Raw genomic sequence first — 5,838 nt, forward strand, 5'->3', positions numbered from 1 at the left:
AGGATTTCTGGAATGCCAAAAAAAAAAAAAAAAAAAAAAAAAAAAACAAAAAAAAACACAATAAATAAACCGATTATACTTACATTGTAGTGGAGGCCATCTGGGAGAAAAATTGAATGCGAAACTCTTCACTTGGTATTAAAAACACTTGAAATTCTAAAAGAAACACTTGGCAAAAAGAAAAGTAAAAAATCAAATAACTTCGTAAAAACACTCGCGGGTTAAGTTCAAATTTGAAAGAAAAACACTTGTTGGAAAACAGTCAAGATTCAACACTTAAGGGAGAACTTGAGCTTAAGAGCACTTGAGTTTGAGTGAAAGCGTGAGAGCACTTGAGTTGTGAAAGTTGCACTGTTCTTTGATGACTGTCTCACAAAGTGTGAACGCGCCCTATTTATATGAAAATCACCGCTGTCTGACTGACATCATGTGTGGGGGTGCATACAGACTGCACAACGCCGACCTTTGACACTAGAAAATTAATCAAGTGTGATTCGTTCTTTTGGACGCGAAGTTTGGTTTAAAGGACAATCAAATGAATGCTATTTTTTTGTTTTTTGTTTTTTTTTTTTTTCAAGAGGTTTGACCGTAGTAAGGTAGGAGAAGATAGGAGATCTTATCGTCCAGAAATAGGAGAGAGAAAGAGGACAAGTACGCCGAGAACGGGAATCGATTTCGCGACCTAGCGCTTAGAAATAAAGTTTAACTTGACGAAAACCGGTCATTAACTTCTTTCCAAGAGGTCTGATCTAGGGGACTGTAACAGAGGAGATCTTATCGTTAGTCAATCGAAGAGAGTAAGACAGGATAGGAGAAAGCTAGCCGTTCCGTGAACGACTCTTCCGGATTAAGTCCGCCCCGGATGGGAATCGAACCCACAAACTAGCGGTTACTAACCAGACGCGCTATCTTCTAAGCATCAAATCTAAGCTGAACAGGCTCTGGCAACATAAAGTCAACATGAGGCAGTAATCCCGAGTGAAAATATCCTGCTTAACGGGATTTACTTAAAGGATTATCTATTCTTGTCTTGGGATCGAGATTATTTTAAGTTTTTACCCCCGATGGATCCAGAATTAATAATAATAATAGTGCTTATTTATACTGCTCGCATAGGACTGAATGACACTATGTGGCCATAGGTGCAACAATGCTATTTTTCAGTGTATCACCTATGGTCACTGGTATTATCTCGACTTCTACAAGAAATACGTTAAAACTAACACTTTCTACACACAAAACACATTATTTTTAGCAGGAAAACACTGTAACGCACTTGAAAAAACATCTCTTACTATTTATTTTTAAATGTTAAATTATTAATTCGAAACACGTCTCTTGTTTTTTCTCTTTTTATTTGAAATACGCTTTTAACTATAATTTTTCACCTAGACCTACGCCATTTTTTACTCTCTTAAATTGTAAGATCTAAACCTATCTTCCTGTAAAGACCAATTATACCTATCGAGTAAATTTTCGACTTTAAGCCGGTTTTTCCGTACTGTCCATAGGTGATACATTGAAAAATGCATATGTTTCACCTATGGACACTATGTGGCCATAGGTGCAACAATGCGGGTCAACACGAGAACACCAGAAAGTAACCCGTTGAAATATTTGCAATCGAAAAACGAGTACAATTTTTTGTCGATGGTGGGATTCGAACCCGGGACCTTCTGCATGGCAAGCAAGCGCGTTACCACTGGACCAACCGTGTCTAGGGAGTATTTAACAAACTGCTTTAAAATAAATATAGGTAGATGGTCGAATCAAAATCGAATGCTAGCGCGCCTGCCTTGTAAGCGCTGGTTCGCGGGGTCTATCTACGCCTGAGGCTTATTTTATCCTAAACAGATAAGGTTCGTTCCCGAAACGGCTGGCTTTCTCCTATCCCGTCCTTCTTATTTTCGCTTTCGGAACGATAAGACCTTAGCCGTTAGAGCTCCCTTTGTCAAAACTCATAAAAAAAGAGAGAAAAATGTGTACCTCTATAAAAAATGTTGAGTTCGCAGAAAAGAAACAATTACTACAAAAGGTACTCATAAGGCTTGTGTCATAGCATACCCATTCTGTAGTATACCTCTATTACTCATCAGATGGGCGATTAGAGACACAATACTTCCCCTTTAGGTGCTGGTTTAACACGAGAACACCAGAAAGTAACCCGTTGAAATATTTGCAATCGAAATACGAGTGCATTTTTTTTTATCGATGGTGGGAATCGAACCCAAGACCTGCTGCATGGCAAACAAGCACGTTACCACTAGGCTAACCGTGCCCTCTATTATACACTCAAGTTTTTTTTTTTTTTTTTTACTTTCCTTACCTATAGGAAGGAAAGTATTTTTTTTAAGGTTTGACAGAGGGAACTATAACTGCTCTAAGGTCTTATCGTCCCGAAAGCGAAGAGAGAAGGAAGACAGGATAGGAGAAAGACAGCCGTTGCGAGAACGAACATTATCCGCCCCGGGCGGGAATATAACCCGCGGCCTGGCGCTTACAAGGCAGACGCGCTACCAACCAAGCTAACTGGGCTGGCGAAGGAAAGGAGTGTAACCGACTGAAATTCTGAAATTTACGTCCGTCATCGTTGTCATTTTTTTTTTTTTTTTTTACAACAGCCCCTTCTAATTGCGAAATTTCCCCCTGTTCTTCTAGTTTGGGCTTGTGGACGAACGTGTGCTCCACCCAGTTCTGCATGCTGTCCTTGTACTTCTTCAGACCTGTGAAGAGAAGCAAAGGAGAAATGTGTTCATTGGTGGTCCCATTGAAGGGAAGAATTGTAGGGAAAATCCAAGGAAAGAAGACAAAAGGACGATCAAGAAAACAATATCTGGAAGACACGCATAGTACAGATCTTTTTTCCCCAATAGGTTTAATAGAGGGAACTGTACCTGCTAAGGTTTTATCGTCCCGAAATCGAAGAGAGAACTCTTCGCAGAGAGACAGGATAGAATAAAGCCAGAACGTTATGAGAACGAGCAGTCTGGGCATAGGTCGGGGATCCCAGGGTCTATAGGACCTCAGTAGTATCAGTTTTAACTCTATCAAACCTCTTGACAAAAAATAATAATAATAAAAAGTCTTGGATTGGTCAAATTGAAGCACTATTTCTTGGTCTCTTTGGCCATTATCGCGAGATGTCAGTTTTGAAATATGTAAACCTACTATGTCTTATTTGGTAATAAATTTGAAAATGGTAATTTCTGTCGAGTTTTCGCTCGTCACTTCCCCAACTCCCCACTGATTTACTGGTAAATATTTCATTTCCTTTAATTTTAACTCCTTTTGTTCTATTCCTCCTCCTTTCTTAGTAACTTACACATAATGGTTTGTTTACGAATTTTCCAGAACTTTCGGGCCTTTCTTTCAGTTTCTAATGTCTATGTTTCTAAGAAATGGACTACATCTGATATGTTTCTAAGAAATGGTCATTACCGACACGGTGTCTTTAAAGGTCAATGAAATTGAAGTTAAACTTATTGAAAGCCATTCATGGTTAGCCTAGTTATTTTAGATAGTAGCGTGTCTACCTTGTAAGCGCTAATTTATCCTAAGTTTATAGGTTTTCAAATAAAATAATAAAAACTTGAAAAGATGACCTGTGAAAACAATTGAAAATTAAGAAAAAATGAAGAAGAACAAAATCTAGATACAGGAAAGATACAAAAGAAATTTAGTTTAATAAAGTACTTAGGGAAGTAGGGATATCACAAATACATGCTGTGTGTATAGGGAATAAGGATAACACATACAGAATTACCTACAGACACATACATGCAGATACAAGCAAATTATATCCTTATGGGTTGTTTGACATATTTTCTAAACAGTAGGTAAGTAGATAACTATTTTAAAGATTTTTACTTAATATGGAAATCTACATGTTATGTACATACCTACATATGTAGGTACACAATCATATCTGTGGTATATTTTGATAGTTACACACAGTATTGAAAACAACAACCACCCAGTAACAATGTTACCTAGCAACCAGTTCATCAAATGGAAAAACTATTCCCAGCTTTGAGACATCTTTTTATCTGTACATAATTCTGTGTACACATTTCTCTTTCAATAAACCTTCTCCTTATCATACAAATCCTACCCTTGTCCTTTGTTCAATCCTTTCTACAATTAAAAGATACAATAGTTTGCTAACTTAAAATTAAATCCGCCTAGAATGCTAATCATTTGAGTAAAGAGATCTGTACTTTTCCACCTTTTTTTAAGATTTGAATAAAGGAGGAAACTGTAACAAAGGGGTCTTATTATCACGAAATCGAGGAGAAGAGGATAAGAAAAATCCAGCTGTTCCAAGAACGAACCTTATTTGTTTAGGATGAAGTTTGCCCTGAGTGGGAATCCAATCTGCAACCTAGCACTTACAAGGTAGGAGTGCTACCTTTCAAGCTAACTCAAATCTTCTTCTTCTTAGCTTTTTCCTACTTATATAGGGTCGGTGTTCAAGCTAACTCAAATCTTCTTCTTCTTAGCTTTTTCCTACTTATATAGGGTCGGTGTTCAAGCTAACTCAAATCTTCTTCTTCCTATATGAGAACGAACATTACCCGTTCCGGATAAAATCCGCCCCGGGCGGGAATTAAACCCGCAGCCTAGCGCTTACAAGGCCGACGCGTTACCAATCAAGCTAACTAGGCTGACAGTAGCCAGAATTTTTCACACTCAAGCGTGTAATTATTGCGCTTACCTTTGCGGACAATTCGGACGCCATCCTTGCTCGGAATCCTGTAGGTTTTCTCTCGTCGTTCATAGCCGGGCCGTTTCTCGTGGAATGACCGAACCTCATTTTCCGCCTTCAGGTCACTCGTGTTCAGTCGGCTAAACTCGGCTTCCATACCGGCCAAGGACTCGTTGAAGACTCGTCGCTGTATTTTCTCAAACTGGTTGTAGATTCGGTCGTGGAATTCCGAAGTGGGGAGGCGGAAGAAGTCTTTTTCGGCGGCCGAAAGGTTGAAGAACGGCTCTACGACCTGAACAGATGGGAAAATGGTTCCGGATTGGAATGAAAATCTTGCGTCGAATTTGTTTTTGTAAAAGCCAAAATTATGTAGAAAAAAAAAGACTTTAATTTTATTTTTTACAAAATTTAACAATATGGGCTACTTGTTAGTTTTTTTTTTTTTTTTTTTAAAGTTCCAATTTTCCGCTCTTAGTTTGCCAGGAAAGTAGCGCGACTGCCTTGTAAGCACAAGGTCGCGGTTTCAATTCCCGCCCGGGGCAAACTCAGATCGGGAGAAAGCTTTTAAGGTTTCCAATTTGGGCGAGAGAAGAAGACAATGCTTTGATGATAATAATATTGATAATAAAGGCCATTTCCATAGTAAATTATTTTTTTCGTAAAAAATCTACTCACTTCGTCAATATTCGTGAGGTTTCGGATCGGATCCAAGAAGGCGTGGTCCAGCAGGGATCGTCGCTGGCGCCCCTGGCCTATTTGATGCGAAGCTACTTCCCTCTGTTCCTCCGGTGGTAATATTTGGAACAGGGCACATTCCAAGAGATTTGGGGGAATAACGGGGGCAGAGTGAGAGAGATGTATGTGAGCCAGGCAGAGCAAGCAGGAGAGAAGGACGCTTGGGAACCTGTCAAAAATAATAATAATAATAATAAAATGGCTTGAAGTCTATATGTTACAGGCAGTTGTTACCGTACTTAAGGTACCTTTCTGGAAATGGTCAAATATATGAAAATTACAGGAGGTACCCTTCGGTGTCTAATGCAAGATCGGTGCTACTGAGTGTTATTAACACTCGAACGAGGACTTCTGGACTGCCAAGACAAAAAAAAAAAAAAAAAAAAAAAAAAAACCAC

The 5,838-nt window shown here is 38.9% G+C and overlaps 1 protein-coding gene across 1 annotated transcript in view; it reads right to left on the reverse strand.

The window, feature by feature from the left end:
- LOC103509680 overlaps positions 1-5,627 on the reverse strand; it is an 8,440-nt gene extending 2,813 nt beyond the window's left edge. The window contains exon 1 of the mRNA XM_026823957.1: positions 5,381-5,627. The gene's annotated coding sequence lies outside the window, so the exon portion shown is untranslated. The remainder of the gene's footprint in view (positions 1-5,380) is intronic.
- Between the last annotated feature and the right edge of the window lie 211 nt (positions 5,628-5,838).

This window comes from Diaphorina citri, unplaced genomic scaffold (assembly GCF_000475195.1).
Source record: "Diaphorina citri unplaced genomic scaffold, Diaci psyllid genome assembly version 1.1 scaffold519, whole genome shotgun sequence".
Classification (NCBI taxonomy): domain Eukaryota; kingdom Metazoa; phylum Arthropoda; class Insecta; order Hemiptera; family Psyllidae; genus Diaphorina; species Diaphorina citri.